Source organism: Bubalus kerabau, chromosome 14 (assembly GCF_029407905.1).
Source record: "Bubalus kerabau isolate K-KA32 ecotype Philippines breed swamp buffalo chromosome 14, PCC_UOA_SB_1v2, whole genome shotgun sequence".
NCBI classification, from domain to species: domain Eukaryota; kingdom Metazoa; phylum Chordata; class Mammalia; order Artiodactyla; family Bovidae; genus Bubalus; species Bubalus kerabau.
The window spans coordinates 61,595,849-61,621,764 of record NC_073637.1 but is presented as its reverse complement, the minus strand read 5'-3'; the positions used below and the strand labels follow the sequence as shown (position 1 = coordinate 61,621,764).

At 38.7% G+C, this 25,916-nt stretch overlaps 1 long non-coding RNA gene across 1 annotated transcript; it reads right to left on the bottom strand.

Moving 5' to 3' along the window:
• Positions 1 to 1,199: 1,199 nt before the first annotated feature.
• LOC129627291 (uncharacterized) lies at positions 1,200 to 24,538 on the bottom strand. The gene is made up of 4 exons (XR_008702526.1): positions 24,059 to 24,538; positions 23,484 to 23,715; positions 22,396 to 22,475; positions 1,200 to 1,585 (listed from the first exon to the last, which is right to left on the bottom strand). It is a non-coding gene; the product is annotated as an uncharacterized LOC129627291 (long non-coding RNA).
• Between the last annotated feature and the right edge of the window lie 1,378 nt (positions 24,539 to 25,916).

The following is a 25,916-nucleotide window of genomic DNA, read 5'->3' as shown; positions in this document are numbered from 1 at the left end:
CTCAGTCTAATATACAGCTTTTAACATTAAATTATAGTTGCCTAGAATTTGAAACGTGGAAAAATTTTAATGATTACTAATGTGAACATTGAGGATAAGTGATCAATAAAATTGTCCAAGCTGATAAGTCTAAACAAGAATCCTGGCTTTCTGATTATCAATCCAGTCTGCCACCTATTTAAGTGTCCAGAATTTCTAACTGTCCGCTATTAAGGGAACTTGAATGACATAAGGAAAACTCCATCAGCTTTCTAACTAAGCAGCACATGAACAGAATTCCAGCTTCTCCAGTTACTGTTTGAGTTTATGAAGTACAACTTTGCAGTCTAAACCTCAGTTTCCTTGCTGGCAAAACTTTTATCTGTGTAGATGTTCAGTACTTAAGACAAAAGAACTGACCAATCAACAGAACCACAACAACTAGCCCTTACTGCCACTGCAGTCCACTCATCTCTATGGGAAATGGGATCAGCACAGGCCTGGTCTCTTGCTGATTCTCTGTGTATCCTGCTTATAAGAAAGCAGGATACACACAGGTGGTTTACGTGTATACACTGGGTATCATTAGTAACAACTTCTTTCTTTGTTAGGGTTTTAAAAGGCTCAAAGCCATTTACTATAATTTAGCTCCTCAACCTATATATTTAGCCAAGGAGAAGAAAGAAACTGAAAACAGATGGGGGAGGGAAATGTACTTTCTGTCATCTTTCATTTCTGCCTAGTCAGTTTTCTTCCAAAGCCATAACAACCCCACAGAGAGGATTTTTGTTTGTTTGTTTTGCCTATTGAGTGTAATATTAGAGTTACTGCATTATCTTCTGTAGCAGCCAAAATTCTAAAAGGGGAAAAACTCTTTAGAAAAAAAAACCAATGGAAGTATTTTAGTTAAATACAATTTTAAGTTTAAAAGGTCTTAATAGTTGTTTTGTTGTTACTGATGTTGGTGTTTAAGAGAAAATGTGCATGCCGTTCAATAATGAGAGTTCCTTCACATTTATGTATATCTTTAAATCAGATTCAGAGTTTACAGAATTGCCATCTGTACTTACAACTGGGCCTACAGTATATATTCTTTGAATGATACAATATTGATTTATTTGTATTTATTCACACATTTTCCATATCTTCACAGTCCGCACCAATCCCTTTATCTTATATCTGGACACTTCAGTTTTTATATTGTTCGTGGCTTCTAAAAGCATTAAAGTTCACAGTCTCCAGGTTAGGTATTACTGTTTTTATTTTCCTTCCCTCTAGAGTAGAAAATACAAGGGTAGAAAAGGAGTAACAGAGAAGGCAATGGCACCCCACTCCAGTACTCTTGCCTGGAAAATCCCATGGATGGAGGAGCCTGGTGGGCTGCAGTCCATGGGTTTGCGAAGAGTCGGACACGACTGAACGACTTCACTTTCACTTTTCACTTTCATGCATTGGAGAAGGAAATGGCAACCCACTCCAGTGTTCTTGCCTGGAGAATCCCAGGGACGGGGGAGCCTGGTGGGCTGCTGTCTATGGGGTCGCACAGAGTCGGACATGACTGAAGTGACTTAGCAGCAGCAGCAGCAACAGCAGAAAAGGAGTAAACCTTGAAGTTAAGGAGGATGGAAGAAGTTAATGAAATTACTTGCAGATAACTAGACAATATCTAAAATGTGACAAGAGGATGGAAATCTATTGAAGTATAAAGCAGAATAAGAAAATAACTTCCTTAAAACCAAGATTTCAAAAGGCTAGAAGAGCATACCACACCACCTGGACGATTCCATGGGTAGAAGTCAGGACTGCCTCTGGCTGCATGTAACAGAAACCCCAGTTCGGTGCTTAACAAAACAGGTGTTTTCCTCCTCATAGAGTAAGAATTCTATGGTACTTCAAGGTTGATATGCTGCTAAGGGAAGTTGTAAGCATTGGCTCTTCTCTGTGTCAAATGTGTGGATTTTGTTCCTATGATGGCAAGATAGATCTTGTATATACAAGTATCATGTCCCATTCCATATACAAACTAGGGGGTGAGGCAAGAAGAAAAGATACATTATGGCTGTTGAGCAAAAACATTTTGGCAGGTTCTTTCCAAGCCTCATCCAGTAGTTTTTTGCTTGCATTTTATTGGTCTGAACTGCATTATACAGCCAAATCTAGCTAGAATGTAATCTCAGAAAATTAGTACTTCTAACTGAACATCTTGAACTGATTAAGGTACTGTTGCTAAAAATGAAGAGGTGAAAAAATGTGGAGTAATTTGGTAAAAGCTAACAATTAAACAGCACTTTCTACATGCCAAACACTTTACACATGATAACTCATTTAATACAACTATTCTCGCTGCAGTAGATACCATTATATTTTCATTTTAAATATGAGTAAACTAAAACACGAAGACATTTAATAACAAGCAACTATTACCTAGATAAAAAGTGGCAGAGCTCTGTACTCTGTCTCTAGACCCTATGACAATATCATGTTGTATATGACACTTAAAGAGGCGTAAGGTTTAGAACTGTCAGGTGCAGAGCGTGGAAGTGATGCTACTGGCTAAACTGAAAGTCTGACTATTAAACTACAATACAGGATGATAATCCTATTCCCTACCCACCTATCCCACTCTTCAGTTCATGTGACTCAGAGTGAAAGATGAAATGCTTTTCTACAACTTACTTAAGACACTTTCAGTTTTGAGTAACAAAAAACCAATAGAAACTGTCTTAAACAATAAGAAATCTTATTAGCTCATATAACAGGGAATCTAAAAGCAAAGACGATGCCAAGCCTAGTATGATCAGGCTTCAGCTTTATTTGAATGCTATTCTCCTCTGCGGGTTGGCTTTGTTTTAGAGATAGCTTACCTCATTGTCATAAATGAATGACAGAAGCAAATGATGCAATATTCTTCCATTTCTGTTTCCAAAAGGAAAGAAAGAAACAGGCTCCCAATAATTCTCTCTTAAGAGCGATAAAGGATTCTCCCAAAAGCCTCCAGCAACTCTCCCTTTTTCCAGAATTGGGTCCCTTGCCTGTTCCTAAAACAATCACTAACAAGGGAGATGAGATCATATTACAAGATTAGAATTAATTAAAGATCATTCCTAGGGTAGAAATGAAGCAAGTTTAATTGAATCACTAGGTCTGTGTACAGGAGGAGGAGTTATCTCAATGAAACCAGGCTTCTGTTAGGGATGTCAGAGGAAAGCTTACTGCTGGGTTGAAATTCATAATGTTGAATAGTATGTAAGTGTAAAATTCCAGAATAGCATGTTAATGGGAAAATAATATAAGCATCAACAAATAAGGAATAGATAACATACAAAGTTTTCTGACAAGTATCAGATTTTCAACTAACAATACAGAATGCTAGAAGACAATAGAGTGATGCCTTCCCAAATATGTCGGGGGAGAAAACATGATTTTTAAACCTAAAATTATATTCCCAGCTAAACTATCAACTGAGGATGAGAGAAAGAGAAATACATCTTCATATACAGATTCAGGAGTTTTATTTCATATGTATATATTATGAAGAGGATATTTAAGGCTATACTTCAGAAAAGTGAGAGTGAAAAGAAAAGAAAAAGTATGGGATAGAAATAACAGATATCCCTGAAAGTGAGATGCAGGTGCAACTGGAAATACAAGGATTGGTGCAAGGTCTGTGTAAGGATAAATGATACCTCTAAACTTCCTCCTATACCACACTGCCAGATGTCAACTTCACTATCCCTTACTGAAAGCTGAGACTTACTCATTAGAGAGTAAACCCAGAGAGATTTTGTATTCAGTGATATTAACCAAAGGTGCAGACACTAAATTAGAAGGAAAGATTAAATGAAAGCCTACACACTGAGCCATGAGATATTAAAGCTCTTCTCTGACTAAGGACTGAAGAATTTTTCTTCTGGGAGAAACTCAAGAAAAGTTTCTCAAGATGGGTTCTGTGTTGAACTCAAGATAAACATACTTAGAAGTATAGACAGGAACCTTTATCATCAAGATCCCTGCTCTATCACCCAAAATCTACCCTTTGACAAGCACTACCCAAACTCCATTCTATCCATAGGCATAAACTTCCAATAAAGGTTTTAGTGTGTCAGGAATATTAGAAAACCAAGAATAACCAAAGCTTTATGGAAAATTTCTAATATGAAAGAAAAAAATAAACACTGAAGAAACAGAAAATTTTCAGGGAACTAAACAAATCTTCAAAAAAGAAAATTTATAATTACTGGCAACAGAAAGAAAAAGAGAAGAAACAAAAATAGGATGTTGAAAAGACTCTTTAGAAAACAAAAAAGAAGTTTAAATATTAAAACATCATCATATAAATAAAAATTGCAGTGAAGATTCAAAAGAACAAACTAAAGAAATTTTCCAGAAAGTAAAAAAGTAGCCAGAGAAAGACGTGAAGGAAAACAGTAGTATCCATTCAAGGAGGCCCAAGATAACAATAAATCCAAAGACAGAGATAATACAAAGAAACTTACCAGAACCGATGGCAAACCACAGGTTTCTAGACTAAAATGGCTCAATAAGTGCCCAGCTCAGTACATGGAAAGATGGGGAAACATATTTTCACATTATTAAATTTCAGAAGATTGAGGGTAAAGAGAAGATCTTGAAAGCATCTAGGGGGTGACTGGGGGGGAAAAGCAGGCTACATTCAGTGGATAAGGAATCAGAATAGTATCAGACTTCTCAGAACAACACTGAAAATAGATGCCAAAGAAGCACTGTATTCAAAAATTGAAGGAGATGAGTAATGTTAGTAATAAGGTGGAATAAGTTATCCTTTGTGGAATCCCTCCATCGACAACTATTTGGCAACCATTACAGAAAAAGTGCTTTTGTGGAAGCTTTGGGATCCAACACCACCATACTAAGGTGCCCAGGAAAAGTCTTGACCACCTATGTATAGGGTAGTAAGCAAACAGACTTTGGTTCTGGCTGTGGATCCTGCAGTGGCCCAGGAACTGGCTCCAGGACTTCTAATTCACAGACCAGGACACCTGGAGAACACAGACTAGACAATCATTCATGGATCAAAGAGCTTTTGTGGAAGTCCAGGAGTCCAGTAGAGAAGTCCCAGCCCATTGTTAGAACAAAAAATCTGAGACTGGACAAATTGAAGAAGGTGAAAGGAACAGCTTGAGTTTGCCACATCATCCCCGCCTCCACTCCCACCAGATTGCACAGTTCAGTTCCAAGAGAGTGGTTTTCAGTCTGTGATTTCTCCTAAGGAAGAAAATATGAACATGAGTAAGAGACTAGCTTTCTGAGCTCTGTGGTATGCTTCCAGAGGCCGATTTCTCTCTCTTATCTGGAGGACTGAGTTACAAGCTGTAGAACTGAAAGATAGTAGACAGCTAGAAGAACAGCATCCAGGAATGCATTAGAGGAGCATGGATCCTACTAAACTGCATCATGGACTCCAACAAGAAACCCATTTCATAGTCACTGGGGTGCCTCACCCATGGATCCACCTACCTGACATATAGGCACCCACAGCACACTGTGCACCTCAACTCCATGACTGACTCCCTGTACAGCTCGTGGTGGTAGCAAGAACAAGTTTCATCAGTCAGTGAGCATGTGCAGAAAGCTGAACAGAATCGATGGGTGAGGAAGTGACCAGGAACTCGAACATTTAACACCTTTAATATTGCCTTTGAGTAAGCAAAAAAGGGAGTGTCAGTAATTGGCTTGCGGGCAACAGGATAGAGAGAAAGCACACAAGGTTAATAATTCTGCCACAAGAGGGAGCAAGAAGTGTGGAGCAAGAATATCTAAAGAATGTCCAAGAAAACCTCAGAAACCCTGCTGCTGCTGCTAAGTCTCTTCAGTTGTGTCTGACTCTGTGCGACCCCATAGACTGCAGCCCACCAGGCTCTGCCGTCCCTGGGATTCTCCAGGCAACAACACTGGAATGGGTTGGCATTTCCTTCTCCAATGCATGAAAGTGAAAGTGAAGTCGCTCAGTTGTGTCTGACTCTTAGCGACCCCACGGACTGCAGCCTACCAGGCTCCTCCACCCATGGGATTTTCCAGGCAAAAGTACTGGTGTGGGGTGCCATTGCCCTCAGAAACCCTAGTAGGCCTAAAAGAAGGTAATTCTTTTCCAAAATCAGATAGTAAAGATTGGAGGATCTGACCACTACTTAAAATGTGAAGTCAACAATGTAAGACTTCAAGGAGTATGAAAAATCAAGGAAATATGACACCACAAACATATTATAATAGTCCAAACATACTATAATAACCCAAAAGACATAGACAGCTGCAAACTGCCTAATAAAGAATTAAAAATAACTGCTTTAAGAAAGCTCACTGAGCTATAAGAAAATAGAGAAACACAATTCAATAAACCAGGTAAACAAATTATAAACAAAATGAGAAGTTTAATAGAGGTAAAAATCATTCAAAAGAATCATAAAATAAAACTACTGAGGTAAAGAATGCAATGAATGAAACAAAAAACAGCAATAGAGAGTATCAACAACAAAATGAATCAAGTAAAATAAAGAATCTAAGAAATAGAAGACAGAACCTTTGAAACTATCCATTTAGACAACAAATAAAAAGTAATAATAAAAAAGTGAAGAAAGTTTATGTGATCTATAGTATACCATCAAATGAACCAATTTGCAAATTATTGGAGTTCCTAAAGGATAGGAAAAGAGAATAGAAAACTTATTTTAAAAAATAATTATGGAAAACTTTCTAAAATCTGGGTAAAGATTTGGCCATGCATGTTCTTGAAGATCACAGGTGCCCAAACAAATTCAACTCAAAATATCTTCTCCAAGATACATTATAATTATAATAAAAAATTTAAAATCAAAGATAAATAGAGAATATTTTAAGAAGAAAGAGAAAAGAAGCTTATTACTTACAAAGGAAACTCCTTAAGGATATCAGAGGATTTATCAGCAGAAAGCTTACAGACCAGGATGCAGTGGGATGATTTATTCAAAGTATTGAAAGAATAAAAAAAAAAACCTTCCAATCAAGAATACTTTATCTTGCAAAGCTGTCCTTAAGAAATGAAAGAGAGATAAAGCCATTCATAGACCAAAAAAGCTAAGGAAGTTCATCATCACTAGACTTGCCTTAATGAAATACTGAAAGGAGTTCTTCAAGCTAAAATAAAAGAACTCCAGTTATTAACATGGAAACATATGAAATATACAACACTGGTAAAGGCAAGTATATGGTCAGATTATAAAACTCTAATTCTGTAATTTTATGATGAGTTAATAATTTAATTATAGAATAAAGATTAAGAGTCAGGAATTTTAAAAATAACTTTAGCTACTCTAAATTTCTAACAAATACACAAAATAAAAAGAGGTAAATTGTGACATCAAAAAAATCAATAAGGAAGAATAAAAAGGCAGAATTATCATAGGTGATAAAACTTGTTGCTATTAATTAAAATACCATTATATCTATAAAATGTTTTATGTAAATGTAATGGTGACCACAAAACAAATATATCAATAACTTCAGATATGCAGATAACACCACTCTTATGGCAGAAAGTGAAGAGGAACTAAAAAGCCTCTTGAGGAGAGTGAAAGAGGAGAGTGAAAAAGTTGGCTTAAAGCTCAGCATTCAGAAAACGAAGATCATGGCATCTGGTCCCATCACTTCATGGCAAATAGATGGGGAAACAGTGGAAACAGTGTCAGACTTTATTTTTTTTTGGGCTCCAAAATCAGTGCAGATGGTGATTGCAGCCATGAAATTAAAAGACGCTTACTCCTTGGAAGGAAAGTTATGACCAACTTAGATAGCATATTCAAAAGCAGAGACATTACTTTGCCAGCAAAGGTCCATCTAGTCAAGGCTATGGTTTTTCCAGTAGTCATGCATGGATGTGAGAGTTGGACTGTGAAGAAAGCTGAGTGCCAAAGAACTGATGCTTTGGAACTGTGGTGTTGGAGAAGACTCTTGAGAGTCCCTTGGACTGCAAGGAGATCCAACCAGTCCATTCTGAAGGAGATCAGCCCTGGGTGTTCTTTGGAAGGAATGATGCTAAAGCTGAAACTCCAGTACTTTGGCCACCTCATGCGAAGAGTTGACTCATTGGAAAAGACTCTGATGCTGGGAGGGATTGGGGGCAGGGGGAGAAGGGGATGACAGAGGATGAGATGGCTGGATGGCATCACTGACTCGATGGATGTGAGTTTGAGTGAACTCCAGGAGTTGGTGATGGACAGGGAGGCCTGGCGTGCTGCGATTCCTGGGGTTGCAAAGAGTCAGACACGACTGAGTGACTGAACTGAACTGGACTGATTATATCTATAAAATGTTTTATGTAAATGTAATGGTGACCACAAAACAAACACCTACACTATATATACAAAAAGCAATGAGAAGGAAATCAAATCATACCATTATGGAAAATCATCAATTCACAAAGAAAAACAGAAAGAAAGGAAGAGGAAAACTACATAAAAGCCAGAAAACAATAAGATGGCATTAGTAACATCTATGCATGTGTGCTCAGCTGCTCAGTCATGTTCAACTCTTTGGGACCCCATGGACTGTAACTCGCCAGACTCCTCTGTTCATGGAATTTTCCAGGCAAGGATTCTGGATTGGGCTGCCATTTCCTACTCCAGGGGATCGTTCTGACCCAGGGATAGAACCTGTGTCTCCTGCGTCTCTTGCATTGCCAGGTGGATTCTTTACCACCTGCCATCCTACTTATCAGTAATTACTTTAAATGTAAATGGATTAAATTTTCTAATCAAAAGGCACAGAGTACTTGAATGAATTTAAAAATCTATGTAAATTAAAAAAACTGTAATAAGAGACAAAGGGAGCTTATTATATAATGATAAAGAGGTCAAGGCATCAGAGTCTATAACAATCATAAATACATATGCACCTAATGCAAGAGGATCTAAACATATTAAACAGATACTAGCAGATCTGAAGGGAGAAATAGACAACAAAAAATAATAGTAGAATATCAAGGGACATCAATACTCACTTTCAAAAATGGATAGATCATCAGTTAGAAAATCAATAAGGAAATGCTGCACTTGAATTAACATTTTATATGAAATGGACCTAACATAGAATATTGCATCTAATATTTGCAGTATACACATTATTCTCAAGTGCTCATAAAATTCTCCAGAATAGATCATATGTTAAGTAAAAGAAAAAAGTCTTAGCAAATTTAAGAAGATTAAAATTATACCAAGTATCTCTTTGAGCACAGTGGAATGACACTAGAAATCAATAACAACAGAAAAACTAGAAAATTCACAACTATGGAAATTAACATTTCCAAACAACCCATGGATAAGGAAATCTAAAGTGAAATAAAAAATACTTTAAAACAAACAAAAGTGGAAAGTCAACATGCCAAAACTTTTAGGATGCAGCAAAAGCAGTACTAACAAGAAAGTTCACAGTGGTAAACTTCTATGTTACACCCCAGAAAAGATCTCAAATAAAAACTTAACTATACACAGGAATTAGAAAAGGAAGACTAAACTAAGCCCAATGTTAGCAACAGAAAGGAAATAATAAGGACTAAGAAAAAAGAAAGTATAGTGAAAGTGAAGTCGCTCAGTTGTGTCTGACTCGTTGGGCTGTAGCCTACCAGGATTCTCTGTCTATGGGATTTTTCAGGCAAGAATACTGGAGTGGGTTGCCATTTCCTTCTCCAGGAGACCTTCCCGACCCAGGGATTGAACCTGGGTCTCCCACATTGTAGGCAGATGCTTTACTGTCTGAGCCACCAGGGAGGTCAATGCCACCGCACCGTCCCTGGGTGGGCTCGAACCACCAACCTTTACAGTTAAGAGCTGAATGCACTAACCGATTGCACTATGGAGACAGTAAGAAAATGATTCAGAAGACTTAGATTAACTGATTTTAAGACTTAGTATAGTGAAAGTGAAGTCGCTCAGTCATGTCCGACTCTTTGCAACCCCATGGGCTGTAGCCTACCAGGCTTCTCTGTCCATACAAGAATATAGGAGTGGGTTGCCATTTCCTTCTCCAGGAGATCTTCCCAACCCAGGGACTGAACCTGGTTCTCCCACACTGTAGGCAGATGCTTTACCGTCTGAACCACCAGGGAAGTCCTAAGAAAAAAAAAAAATGAGAAGACTCAAATAAAATCAGAGATGAAAAAGGACACATTACAAATGATATCACAGAAAAGGAAAAGATCATAAGCGACTATTTGTAAATAGCCACATGCCAATAAGTTGGTTAACCTAAAAGTAACATATAAATTCCTAGACACATACAACCTACCAAGTCTGAATCATAAAGATATTGAAAATACGAACAGGCCAATTACTAGTCAGGAGATCACATAATCAAAAATCTCCAAACAAACAAACAAAAAAAGTCCAGGATGAGATGGTTTTACTGGTGAATTCTATTCAACATTTAAAGAAGAACTATTGCCAATCATTCCTTTAAGAATATTGAAATTATACCAAGTACCTCTTTATCACAATGGAATGAAACTAGAAATCAATAACAACAGAAAACCTGGAAAATTCACAACTATGGAAATTAACATTTCTGTTAACGTTAATTAAATTAACATTAACTCTTCAGAAAAATTAAAAAGGGGGTGAGATTTTCCAAACTTGTTTTACAAGACCAGCATTATTCTGACATATAAGGCATATAAGGATACTACAAGAAAACTACAGGCTGATATTCCACATGAATATAGATGTAAAAATTCTCAACAGTGTATTAGCAAACCAAATTGAACAACACACTAACAGGATCATACACTGTGAACAAATTCAAATTATCCCTAGGATTCAAGGATGGTTCAACATACACAAAGTGATCAATGTGATTCACTGCACTGATAGAATGCAATACTAAAATTATATGAACATCTCAATAGATGCAGAAAAAAATTTGACAAAATTCAGTATTCTTTCATTATAAACACTCCAGAAATTGAATATAGAAGGAAAGCACCTTAACATAATAAAGTCCATATATGACAAGCCCCCAAATAGCATCATACTCAATGGTGAAAGGTTAAAAGCTTTTCCTCCAATATCAAGAACAAGACAAGGATGCCCACTGTTAACACTCCTATTCAACATATTGAAAGTCCTAGCCAGAATAATTAGGAAAGAAAACAAAATAAAAGACATCCAAACCAGTAAGGAAGAGAAGTTAAATTGCCCTGTTTGCAGGTGATGCGATCTTATATTTAGAAAAATACCAAAGGGTCCACCAAAACTGTTAGACCTAATAAATGAATTCAGTAAAGTTTTAGTACATAAAAGTAATATACAAAGGTCAGTTGTGTTTCTAAACACTAACAATGAACCATCTGAAAAAGCCCATAAGAGAACAATGCCATTTAAAATAGCATCTAAAAAATACTTAGGAAAAATTTAACCAAGGAAATGAAATATCTGCATTCTGATGTTTATAAGACATTGATGCAAGAAATTGAAGACAAAAATAAATGGAAAGCTATCCCATGATTATGAATTGGAGGAATTGATATTTTAAAAATATCCATACTATTCAAAGCCATCTATAGATTCAGTGCAATTCATATCAAAATTCCAATGACATTTTTCACTAAAAAATAAAAATAATTCTAAAATTCATTTGGAGCTACAAAATACCCCAGACACCCAAAGCATTTCTGAGAAAAAACAAGGGTGAAATTTCACACTTACTGATTTTAAACTATATTTCAAAGCTATCATAATCAAAACAATATGATACTGACATAAAAAGACATATAAACCAATAGAACAGAATCTAGAGCTCAGAAATTAATTCTCATATTTAGCTTCAACTAATATTTGACAAGAGATACTCAATGGAGAAAAGATAGTCTCTTCCATAAATGGTACTGAGAAGTGTACAATCACATGCAAAAGAATGAAACTGGCCCCCTTTCTACACCACTTAAAAATTAATTTGAAATAAATTATAGACTTAAATATACGATCTGAAAGAGTGAAACTATTAGGAGAAAACAGGGGAAAAGGTCCTGGATATTGGTCTTGGCCACAATCACTTGGATATGTCACCAAATGCACAAGTAACAAAAATAAATAAACTGGACTACATCAAACTAAAAAGCTTTTGCACAGAAAAAAGAAATGATCAATAAAATGAAAAGGCAACCTACAGAACAGAAGAAATTATTTGCAAAACATCAATCTGATGAGGGGTTAATAATGAAAAATATAAGGAACTCGTACAACTCAGTGGCATAAAAAAAACCATCCAATAAAAAATGGACAGAGGACCTGAGCAGACATTTTTTCAAAGACGTAGGGAAAAGCACTTGTAAAGATTCTTAACATAACTAATCATCAAGGAAATGAAAATCAAAACCACAATGAGATAGCACTTCACTGTTAGAATGGCTGTATAAAAAAAAGACAAGAGACTAAAAAATGTTGGTAAAGATGTGGAGAAAAGGGAATCTTTGTATATGAAAATGTAAATTAGCAATGTAAAATGTAAATATGGAAAATAGTATGGAGGTTCCTCAAAAAATTAAAAATAAAACTACCATGTAACACAGCAATCCCACTTCTGGGTATATATTCAAAGGAAATAAAATAAGGATCTTAAATATACACATTCCATGTTCATTGCCACACTATTCCCAGTAGCCAAGATATAAAAACAATATAAGCATCTGTCTACTGGTGAATTGATGAGAATATTCAGTTATGAGTATTACTCAACCTGAGAAAAAAAAGAAATCCTTCCAGTTGAGACAACATGCATGAAACTTGAGAGCATCATGTTAAGTGAAATAAGTTAGACAGCAAAATGCAAACACTGTATGATATTATTTATATGCAGAATTTTAAAATGCTGAGCTCAGAGTACAATGGTGTTTGCCATAGGGTAGGGAGTGGAGGTGGAAAATCCCATGTACGGAGGAGCCTGGTAGGCTGCAGTCCATGAGGTCGCTAAGAGTCGGATACGAATGAGCGACTTCACTTTCACTTTTCACTTTCATGCATTGGAGAAGGAAATGGCAACCCACTCCAGTATTCTTGTCTGGAGAATCCCAGGGACAGGGGAGCCTGGTGGGCTGCCATCTATGGGGTCGCACAGAGTCGGACACGACTGAAGCGATTTAGCAGCAACAGCAGCATCAGGGAGTGGAGGAAATGAGGAGATGTTGATTCCAGGGTACAAATTTCCAATCATACAGTAAGTCAGTCCTGAAAATTTAATGTACAGCATGGTAACTGTAGTTAACAATATTCTATACCATATTTGCGGAGAAGGAAATGGCAACCTACTCCGTATTCTTGCCTAGAAAATCCCATGGACAGAGGAGCTTCGTGGGCTGCTGTCCATGGGGTTGCACAGAGTTGGACACGACTAAAGCGATTTAGCAGCAGCAGAAGCAGCATGCCATATTTGAAAGTTGCTAAAAGTAAATCTTGAGATGATGGTGGTGTTAACTAACTCCATTGTGATAATCATTTAATAATCTGTTCCTTTGAAAGTTGTTCAGTCTTGTATGACTCTTTGCAACCCCACAGACTGTAGCTTGCCAGGCTCCTCTGTCCATGGAATTCTCTAGGCAAGAATACTGGAATGGGTAGCCATTCCCTTCTCCAGGGGATCTTCCTGACCCAGGGATCAAAACAGGGTCCCCTGCATTACAGGTGGATTCTTTAGTAGGTTAGCTACCAGGGAAGCCCCTGGTATATATTTAATGATATATGTTATATATGTATATATTCTTTGTGTGTATATATATATATATATATATATATATATATATATATATATTCGGTTATATGGCGAAGGCAATGGCACCCCACTCCAGTACTTTTGCCTAGAAAATCCCATGGACAGAGGAGCCTGGTAGGCTGCAGTCCATGGGGTCGCTAGAGTTGGACACGACTGAGCGAGTTCACTTTCACTTTTCACTTTCATGCATTGGAGAAGGAAATGGCAACCCACTCCAGTGTTCTTCTGGAGAATCCCAGGGATGGGGAAGCCTGGTGGGCTGCCGTCTATGGGGTCGCACAGAGTCAGACACGACTGAAGCGACTTAGCAGCAGCAGCAGCAGTAGGTTATATACTATATATGTTATATATTTAATAATATATGTGTATCAGATCATATTATATTTCTTAAATTATATAAAGTGATATATAAATTATATTTCAATAAAACTGGAAAAATAAAAGAAAAAAATCATGGAAAATAATTTGCACCCTAGAATTCTACAATCTCTCAATCTATATGTCATGTATGCTAGGTTGCTTCAGTCGTACCTGCCTCTCTGACCCCATGGACTGTCTCCCACCAGGCTCCTCTGTCCACAGAATTCTCCAGGGAAGAATACTGGAAAGAGTAGCCATTACCTTTTCCAGGGGATCATCCTGATCCAGGAATCGAATTTGTGTCTCTTAAGTCTCCTGCAATGGCAGGGGAGTTCTTTACCACTAGGAACTACCTGGGAAGCCTGTATATGTCATGTATGAGAGTAGAATTAAAAAAATATATATTTAGTCTTGCAAAAATCTTAAAAAACATAACTTGCATATAAATTGTCTCAGGAAGCTACATGAAATTTATTCAAAATCAACAACAAAAAGAACAAGAAGGAAAATGAAAGCAAGGAAGGGAGGGGGGAGGGAGACAGGGAGAGAAAGAAAGAAAGAGAAAAAAGGGGGGCAATAAACCATGAAAGAGGACTACACAGTATTCAGGAAATCTAGAATATAATACATGACAAAATTAAGAGAATTCTCAGGGGATGATGAAAAGGAAGTTTTAGTCACAGAAAGCAATAAGTCTAGACTTGAGCAAATAGGAAAAGGAGTACATCAAGGCTGTATATTGTCACCCTACTTATTTAACATCTATGCAGAGTACATCATGAGAAATGCTGGGCTGGAAGAAGCACAAGCTGGAATCAAGCCTGCCAGGAGAAATATCAATAACCTCAGATATGCAAATGACATCACCCTTATGGCAGAAAGTGAAGAGGAACTAAAAAGCCTCTTGATGAAAGTGAAAGTGGAGAGTGAAAAAGTTCGCTTAAAGCTCAACATTCAGAAAACGAAGATCATGGCATCTGGTCCCATCACTTCATGGCAAATAGATAGGGAAACAGTGTCAGACTTTATTTTCTTGGGCTCCAAAATCACTGCAGATGGTGATTGCAGCCATGAAATGAAAAGACACTTACTCCTTGGAAGAAAAGTTATGACCAACCTAGATAGCATATTGAAAAGCAGAGACATTACTTTGCCAACAAAGGTCCGTTTAGTCAAGGCTATGGTTTTTCCTGTGGTCATGTATGGATGTGAGAGTTGGACTGTGAAGAAAGCTGAGCGCCGAAGAATTGATGCTTTTGAACTGTGGTGTTGGAGAAGACTCTTGAGAGTCCCTTGGACTGCAAGGGGATCCAACCAGTCCATTCTAAAGGAGATCAGCCCTGGGATTTCTTTGGAAGGAATGATGCTAAAGCTGAAACTCCAGTACTTGGGCCACCTCATGCGAAGAGTTGACTCATTGGAAAAGACTGTGATGCTGGGAGGGATTGGGGGCAGGAGGAGAATGGGACGACAGAGGATGAGATGGCTGGATGGCATCACTGACTCGATGGACGTGAATTTGAGTGAACTCCGGGAGTTGGTGATGGACAGGGAGGCCTGGCGTGCTGCAATTCATGGGGTCGCAAAGAGTCAGACATGACTGAGCAACTGAACTGAGCAAAAGGATGAAAGATTGTAAGGAGGACACCTGTATGGGGTTGGGGGGAGGGTCAGGAAATGACCTGCTAATTAATGTCTTTGAATGTACTGATGTAATAACATACTGGACAATATTACATTGGCTAATAATTTGGGGATAAAGTAGTGATAGGTCATGGAAAACTGAGAAAATGGCAAAGAAAATAATTAACTTCAGGAAAAACAAAGAGGTCAAAATAAAATGTAATCATCATAGCCTATATAGACTGCTACTAAAATATAAACTTTTGAATTACCAAAAATTTTGAATAATGTGTGTATTATGGGTAAAGCCATTATATCTTCATATCTTTGTAGTAGATGGTGATATATTCAATAATATCTAAACTAATAATTGTTTTAAAGTAGTAAAGCATGTTATTTAGAAATATGAGATGAGCATCAAGAGAATTAGCTAAGAAGATTTGACAGTGATTATACCTTTGAGAGCAGGAATTGTCACTGGGCTGTTAAACAGGACAAGCAACTGCTAATTTTTATTATAAGCCTTGAAAATCTATTTGACCCTTAAAGCTATGTACATCTATTTGTTTAATCAAAATAAAAATAGTTTTTAAAGGAGTATACTAGTCATATAGTTTAATTTTTATTATAAGATACATTTTAAAAGTGATATAATTATCCTTTTCAGCTTCTTTTAGATGATTTCATTATCAGTATGCCCTAGCATGGTTATTCATAATCCTACATCTTCAGTTCATCCTAAATCCACTCCTAATGCATTATTTTAATACACTTTGACAAGTAGATAAAAGCAAAGATAAGTGATTTGATTAAGTCTATACACACAGCAAATGTTCTCAAGAAGCTGTTGAATTTCTTCTTTTGCATTTAGGAATTTATGGCAAAAGTTATAGGTTGGAAAATAAAATCCACCACAGAAGTATAAACATAATTCATGCAAATTATAGCCGCATTCATAAAATTTATGTGCAAGGTAATCTGTTAGATGGTTATTCAAATGTGGCAAAGTAAAGTCGAAAATAAAATCAGACATCTGGGGAAAAAATAGATGCAATCAGGAAGCTTATAGATGGGCATGTCAATCAGTTATCATGCCCTCGAGGAACTCTGAATTTGAAAACGCTACCTTTTCTCCAAGATTTACCCTTAGTTGAAGTGAATGCCCCAAATCAGTAATTGATAACACCCTTATTTATCTATGTGAAAAGTGTAGATTTCCCACTTAACATTTCTAAGAATGTTCTTTGTCATTTCAAAGTTGCTTTGGGAAGAATATCATTGAAAGTGTTGATGATGGTTAATTTTTTGTGCCAATGTGACTGGGCCACTGATTGCCCAGAGATTTGGTTAAAAAAAAAAAAATCTGGATGTGTCTGTGAGTGTGTTTTCAGATGAGATTAACATTTAAGTTGGCAGACTGAGTAAAGCAGATTGCCCTCCTCAACATGGGTGGGCCCTGTCCAATCCATTAATGAACTGATTATGACAAAAAGGCAGAGCAAGTGAGAATTCCCTTTCTGCCTGATGGTTTCGCAGCTGGAACATGGGTCTCCTCCTGCCCTCAGACTAGTACTCTGACTGGAACTTTTACCATCAGCTCGCCTGGTTCTCAGACATTCAAATTCAGACTCTCCCTGGTCAACTGAAGATTCAGGAACTTCTTAGCCTCTACTACTGTGAGTCAATTTCCTATCATCTCTCTGTGTATATATTATTGGTTCTGTTTCTCTGAAGAACTCAGACTAGTACAATACTTTCATATACAATATAATACTTTCTGTAGGAAAATAGAAAATTCAGTTAATTTGTTATTTCTAAATACAGTGGTCCCCCCTTATCTGTGGGGGATATATTCCAAGACTCCAGTGAAGGGCTGAAACTTCTGGTACTATAGAACTCTATATATACTGTTCTTTCATATACATGTGTATGTTAGTCACTCAGTGGTGTCCAGCTCTTTGTGATCACATGAACTGTAGCATGCCAGGCTCCTCTATCCATGCAGTTCTCCAGGCAAGAAAACTGGAATACACAGCCATTCCCTCCTCCAGGGGATCTTCCCAAACCAGGGATCGAACCCAGGTCTCCTGCATTGCAGGTGGATTCTTTACCAGCTGAGCCAACAAGGAAGCAGTTTCCTGTACATACATATCTATAATAAAATTTATTTATAAATTAGGCAAGTAAGAGATTAACAACAATAAAATGAAACAGAATGATTATAATATACAGTAATAAAAGCTATGTGAATGTGGTCTCTCTCTCTCAAAATATCTTAGTGTACAAATACAGTGCCTTTTTTGTCATAACTAAGCACTGACCCTGCACTCTGGTCATAACATTTGCAGTTTGAGGTGCAGCAGAAAAACTAACATGAATTTCCTTTTCTCTCTTCACAATTCAGGGATAGAGGATTCCTTCTTATTGGAGATCTTAGCAATCTTAGCATACAATTTTTTTCTTTATTAAACTGAGAACTTTTCACCACTTCACCTAAAGGAAACACCTTAGAGCTTCTCTTTGGCACATCTGAATCTGAGCATCACTATTCTTGCCCTTTGGAGCCCGTACTAACAAAAATAAGGGTGACTTGAACACAAGCACCATGATACTGCGGCATTCGATTTGATAACTAAGATGATTACTAAGTGACTAACTGGTGGGATTCTCTGAACAAAAGGATGATTCATGTGGTGGGGGTGGGGGGGGAGGAATGAAGTGGGTTGGTATGAGATTTCACCATGCTACTCAGAATGGTACCCGATTTAAAACTTATGAATTTCCTTTTTTCTGAAATTTTCCATTTAATATTTTGGGATCATGGCTGGCCGCTGGTAACAAACCACGGAGTAAAACTGTGGATAAAGAGGGCTATTGAATAGTTAAGCGAACTAAAGTCATGGATTACTAATTTTGTCTTTTGGCTTGAATGTAACAGGAATCAGCTAATGCAAATTTAGGCCAAAAATAACTTTAAAAAAGAATGATGGGGAGGAATTTATTTTAAGGACACATAAGTATCTCAGTGATGTCAAGGGCAGAAGCCTATGAACAGACTGGAACAGGACATGGGATACCATTGCATATTCCCAGTTCTCTTACCGTTTCTTTCTTTTTCTCTCTACTGGCAAACTATTGCTGTTACTCTGTTCACATGGTGGTAACCATACCATAATTTCATTCATTATGAAATTCATCTTTCATTTCATTTTCCATTCATTTAAAAGACTAGCCCTTGCAAAGGTGAAACTCTTGATACTAACTCTAGATGCCTGAGGGAGAAATTTGATTGGTCGTATTTGAGGCAGGTACTCCCTTTGGTCCAGGCAACTGTAAGCAGGAGCACGGAGTCATGTTGCACAAACATGGCTGCCACTCTTTGCCCCTGTGCCTATGTGGATGCAGACTGGGGACTGTAAGAGTGCCCAGGTAAAACAAGATAATTCTAACCTTACTTTTTCTTTCAGTAATTATCTTAAGACCTTCTATGTGTCCAGCATGGGGATGCAGTTCTGAAGACAGATGTATTTCTTGCCCTCACAAACTATCTAGCTAGGTGTATTAGGATAGGGAGGGGGCTGGTGAGGACTTAATTTATATGTAATTAAACTGCCAATATAATACAATGCAACAAGTGATAGTCAAAAAAGGTTATGGAACTAACTGAGAAGAGGTAGCTCACTCAGACTTGGGAGGTCAGGGATGTCTTCCTGTGAAAAATGGTATCTATACTAAAACTGCAAAGGTGTAGAGAGATTAGCCTAGTTAAATAGATAAAGATACAAGAAACAGGGTCAGACTTTATTTTTGGGGGCTCCAAAATCACTGCAGATGGTGACTGCAGCCATGAAATTAAAAGACGCTTACTCCTTGGAAGGAAAGTTATGACCAACCTAGATAGCATATTCAAAAGCAGAGACATTACTTTGCCAACAAAGGTCCATCTAGTCAAGGCTATGGTTTTTCCAGTGGTCATGTATGGATGTGAGAGTTGGACTGTGAAGAAAGCTGAGTGCCGAAGAATTGATGCTTTTGAACTGTGGTGTTGGAGAAGACTCTTGAGAGTCCCTTGGACTGCAAGGGGATCCAACCAGTCCATTCTAAAGATCAGCCTTGGGTGTTCTTTGGAAGGAATGATGCTAAAGCTGAAACTCCAGTACTTTGGCCACCTCATGTGAAGAGTTGACTCATTGGAAAAGACTCTGATGCTGGGAGGGATTGGGGGCAGGGGGAAAAGGCGACGACAGAGGATGAGATGGCTGGATGGCATCACTGACTCGATGGATGTGAGTCTCAGTGAACTCCGGGAGTTGGTGATGGACAGGGAGGCCTGGCATGCTGCAATCATGGGGTTGTAGAGTCAGACACGACTGAGTGACTGAACTGACTGACTGACAATATAATGGAAATGACCAAAACTCTAATGTCTATGTAGATACATAGGTAGATCTGATAGAACCAAAAATAAAATAATAATAACAATATTGGAATGTTGACGGGTGTCTTGGTTTGGATTTCTCACAAATCAGATCCTGAGACAAGATAAGACAGAATTAGTTCTCTAAAACATATTCTTCCACCAAGGATGGCCTAAAGCAATTTAAATTTGCATTCTTCCAGGGCCCATAGGGATTTCCCCATAATGTAATGGGTTGCCATTTCCTTCTTCAGGAACCTTCCTGACACAGGGACTGAACCCTCATCTCCTGCTTGGCAGGCAGCTTCTTTATTTCTGAGACATGGAGCCTGGCGGGCTACAGTTCATGGGGTCACAAACAAGTTGGACATGACTTAGCAACTAAAGAACAACAACAACAGCATTCTTCCAGGATAGCAATACCAGCAGAATAACAGCACCCTTTCCTCAGTGGTTTTAGGATAAAGTTTCAGGCAGGGCTGACTCTTATAGAAACAATTTGAATCACTGAGCCAATCACTACAGATAAGCAAATGAAATATTTTGACTGGTCAGGGATTGGGGGACTGGGGAAGGTCACACTTGCATCACATGACCAAAGAGAAGGTGTGGAGGAGTGCTTCTTCAAAAGATGTCACAGCGCTATTACCAGAAGAAGAAGGAATGGATACTAGGGAGGCAAAGTCAACAGATGTTTACTAAAATTGAGGCATTACTATTTCAGTATTTATTTTGTAATTGGAGTTGTGCTATGCAGACTTAGCAACAAATACATTTTTTTTTGTAATAGAGTTCATCCTATGATTTTCCTCTATCAGAATAGTAATTTGGACATAAAGGATGATTGCAAAGAATAAAAACTTAAATCATTCATATTTTTGTTTTCAGTGCATTATAAAATTTTACACATGAAGAGAATAGCCATTCTTAACCCATATGGGTTCAGAGATCTTTTTCACAGATTTTTTTGAAAATTCAATGAATTCATTAATTAAATAGACCTGCCCTTTAGTAAATTTTTATACATATATACTTCTATCAAGCGAATTGACCGTCTACACGAAGACCGAGTTAAACCTCGGATCTAGATTGACTGAACGTTTTCAAAGCTCTTGGCTCCTTTGCGAGTAAACAAACAGTCCTTTTCATAGTTATAACATAGGAATGCCATTTAGATGAATTTGTTGATTTTTATTTTTAAACTGCTGAAATTATAAAGAATCACAAACACTAAACACTATTTTCATACTGCATTCTTGTTCAATTCAGTGTCACAATCTTAAATCAAGGCAGATAAACTGTATTCAATTTCTGGTGAGGATACAAGGGCAAAAAATTAAGTCTTTCTGAAGCTTTTGAATATTGTTTATTCCCATAATAAAGGAGGCAGCTTGCTGCCAAATAAGATGTGGCCTGGGAGGTTGCTTTATCAATTTGTTGATCCCTCAGAGGAAAAAAACACATTTTAAAAACAAATGCAAGAGAGAGACAGACATGAATGCAATCCATTTACCCGGACAGCACCTTTCAGTACTGTGCCAAATAAATAATTTTTGTATAGAAATTTACTTCTTCTACATTGCCTTCCTTAAATAATATGATGCTCAAGAATAAAGTATATCTATATCTACAGGAAATACTGTAGAGTTTCCCTACCTTTCTATAAATAATATTATAAAAAACCACAAATTTGTGAAAACTTGTAAATTTGGCAGATAAAATACAGGATGCCCAGTTAAATATGACTTTCATATAAGCAATGATTATTTTTTAGGATAAGTATGTACCAAACATTGCATGGAACATACTTACCCTAAAAAAATCTATTGTTGCTTATTTGAAGTTAAAATTTAACTGGGCATCCTGTATTTTAATTTGCTAAATCTGGAAAGTCTATAAACTTACAAATAACATTCTTTTATTCACTTGTGAATAAACATTTGGTTTGCATATTAAAGTAGTTTTGGTACTGGCAACGCACATTATTGTCAGATGTATATTTTCTAGCTAAAATGATGATTTAAAGAAATAAAATTATGTTCTCATTGAAGGTGTAATAGATACTTGAAGCCTTTTTTTTTTCTATAAACACTTTCCACTCCAACCCTTTTTGCTCCTAAAAAATTTTATGAAGAAAGCTAGACTGAAGTAGATGTTTCTTTATTTCAGATGGGTTTCAGATCAATTCTTTTAACATTTGAGGAAATGTTATTAAAAGTTGCATATTTTCTGCTTTTAAAGTAACTTACCTATGTGATTTAAAATGGTTTGTCTTTGAAAAAAGAAACTTTTCAAAATGAACCGTTATGCAGAGGTGAAATCAGCGAGTCTAGAAAATGAATAATTCATTTTTAAGTAAATGAGAAATTATTTTGTGCTGTTACTTATACATTTTCACATTTATAGTTAAATAGTAATTTGCAATACACAGGGTATTAGTTGTGAATTGTGGTTTTCAATATCGCAGACACATTTGTTGCTGTGGTTTTGCAATATCATTCTCTGATGCTTTTCTCAATTGTGGTTTTCATAATCATTGTTTGATAGTCATGTAGCTGTGGTTTGGAGCTGCTATATCCATTTGGACAGAGATAATTGCTTATAGGTTTTGCTGTCATTTTATTTTATAACCTTAGTGAATTAAATGAGAAAAAGAAAAATTAAACTTTAAATATCATTAACATTCTCATTAAAATGATGAGGAAACACAAAATGTAATAGTAATCCTTAGTTTAATTCATTCATGTTGACTATACTAATATATCTATTTATAAATTTAGATGAGCTATCTTTATTTCTAATACTGTAATCAGGTTATCTTATCAATCTTGCCTTGAATTCTCTGACTTTTGCTCCTTTCAGCTTTTAAAGTGAGTATTTAGTTGAGATTTATTTGTTTCTCTTTTGCTTTGCATATTTGACCATTTCAAATGCCAAAGGAAACACTAACTGTTATGGTATCTTATTCCAATGGGCATTCCTTTTGGGCGATATAAAAAAAAATTCAGCCAGTTTTGTAAAAAGATCTTTAGAAGCCATAATATATAATCAATTCTATGTATACCAATTTAATTGTAATGAATTGGAAATTAAGGAGGCAAAAATCTGTAGTTCTATCTGCTTATTCATTCCACAACACAAACACAAATAACCCTGCTTTTCATGGTACTTACGGCTTTAATTTGTTGGTTCTTCAAGGGAGGGACTTTGTCACTTAGTGCATTTCCATTGCTAAGAACCATGTATTCTTACAACCTCTATGGTAATAGTACTAATGGTAATGTAATAAAATTCACAATTGGTCTTCAGCTCTGTATTAAGATTCTCTCAGCCATACCTTTCACAGGGCAACTCTTTACACCTTCCAGAAGATGTCCTGATGGGGTTATAAATGACACTGATTACAGTGCCTCCTGCACACTGAGCAGCCTGCATTATGCTCCATCAGCCCAGGCTCTCTGCTGACCTCCAACCCTTTTAGCTTGTGGAGTTTGGCGGGGCTCACCGGGATGTTAGTCAACCAAACAAAGGGGGGCACGATTTCAGATCAGAATGGATGATCTCACAACCTGGGGGGGAAAAGTCGGCAGTATCTGGTGGATACATGTTAACTGCAGTGGAGTTTATTAGTAAATACTGATTACATAAAGCAGCCAGTTCCACTGTCTCTTATATAGAGGCTCCTTCAAGTCAACCTGGGAGAATATATTTAAAACTCAGTGTACATGAAACTATGAGAAACTAAAGCTAGCCTCATGCAGCTTAACTTGGCCAAAATAATAACTATGCAAATCACTTCAAAATGTGTTCTTTTGGCTTGCAGTTTCCGACATACTACACACACAATAATTGAATAATAATGAAACAAAACTTTAAAAGCTAAAGAACCATGAAATAGTTATTGGGTCTTACCTGCTTGGGAAATTATGGCAAGATCAAATCTTTTATTAGTCGCTGGCTGCTTCCCTGTGGCAGAAGAACTAAAAGAATGAAATATTATGGGGCTAGGGTGGGACTTCAGAACTTCCACAGACTTCCTCGAAAAGTTAGTATTCTGATTAGAGACGGTTCATTTCCCAGAAGGGTTAATCACCTAGTTAATGGTCGTCCTTTCTGATGTGAGAAAAATATCTGCCTGTCTTCAAATTCGGAATTTTTACAACCTTAAAATGAAAACTCGAGGTGAGAAAGAGCACTTTTAGGACGCTGTTCAGTATCTCATCCTTGCGGGCCAAGTGAGGGGGTGGGGGGGATGGTCCGTGTCCTCAGCGGTCTCCGGGGAACCTTGAGAGCCATGAACCGGTCTCCGGAGAGCCTGGGCAGATGAGAGGGACTTAACTGGCCCCAAGACACACAGTTGGCATTTGTGATCAGCTGGCTCTCCAAGAGGATTCTGCCAGTGGCCTAAACCTTCCTGCCAAAAGGGATGGAAGGGCGGGGTGGGGGCTAGGGGAGGGGCGGCATTAACTGGAAGCACAAAGTTTATGGAGAGACTGAGATTTCTTTGTGCCCCGCTGGACAGACGAGGCGTCAGAGAGGAGAGTTGAGGGGTGGATGGGGGTGGGGGGCTCCATACGAGAGGGGGCTGTTGAAAGAAGTTGCCAGGAAGAGGAGGCGGGGGTGGTCTGGGCAAAAGCCCCGAGCTGCCGCGGTGACAACTGCAGAAGGTGGCCCCTCTCCAAGCCCTCCCCACGCCGCTTTCTATCCACCCCCCCAACCCCCCGCCGCGCTCCCTTTGCACCCCACGCGACCAGGCCAGGGCCCTAGTTTGCATCCGGACTGGCTTTGGATGCAGCCAATCCTCCGTCCGCTGATGGAATAGTCCCCCCTCCCCACAGCCCCGGCGCGCCCCTCCTTCCCTCCCGCGCCTTGCCACCTCCCGCGGCAGAGCGAGAGCTGCGCGGCCCGGAACGGCGGCGTCTGTGCCCCGCGAGCCGCCGAGAGCGGGGAGAGCGAGCGCGCCTCCTCGCGCGCCTTCCGCCCCCTCGCTTCCCCTCTCCCCTCCGCTCGCACTCCCTTCCCGCCCCCCCCCCTTCCCCCTTTTCTCTCTCCCGGTTCCTCCGTTTGAAAATTCCCCTTCTCCCCTCCACCCCCCACCCCAGCGCTCTCCCACTCTCCCCCTCCCCTCCCTCCTGTCACACTCTCTTTGCCCCCCTCTCCTCTCCTCTCTCTCTCTCTCCCTCGTCATTTGCCTGCTCATCTCCAAACGTGGATCCGCGGCTCCCGGAGGAGCTCAGCGCCCGGAATCCCGCGTGCCCGGAGCACCTGGAGTCCGGCCGGCGGCGGCCCGAGCCCGGCCGGCGGCGGCGGCGGGAGCCGAGGGAGCGGCAGCCCCGACCGCGGGCACCGCGGGAGCCCGGGGGCAGCGGCCGCCGCCGAAATGTCCCGGCGAAAGCAGAGCAAACCCCGGCAGATCAAACGTAAGTTTGCACGCGGGGCCGAGAGTTGGTGGGATTATTTCTGGGGCGGGGGGCGCGCGCGGGGCGGGAAAAGGAGGGGAGGGAGACTCGGGAAAATCCGCTCCCGCTGCCCGGGATTTGTCAAACTTCGAGCAGCTGGAGGGACAGCTAGTCGTGCACAGACAGACAGACAGACGGACAGCCCGACCGCCGGGCGAGAAAGAGGCTGCGAGGAACAGCCCGCTCCTGGCCAGGCTCAGCCTTCGTCCTCGGGGTCCTTTTTAATTCTGACCCCCCGCGCGCACTTAGAGCTGCTTTTTCGCCTGGAGCCTGGCTGGGTAGCTCCAACTCTCAGGAGGTTGTTATCAGTG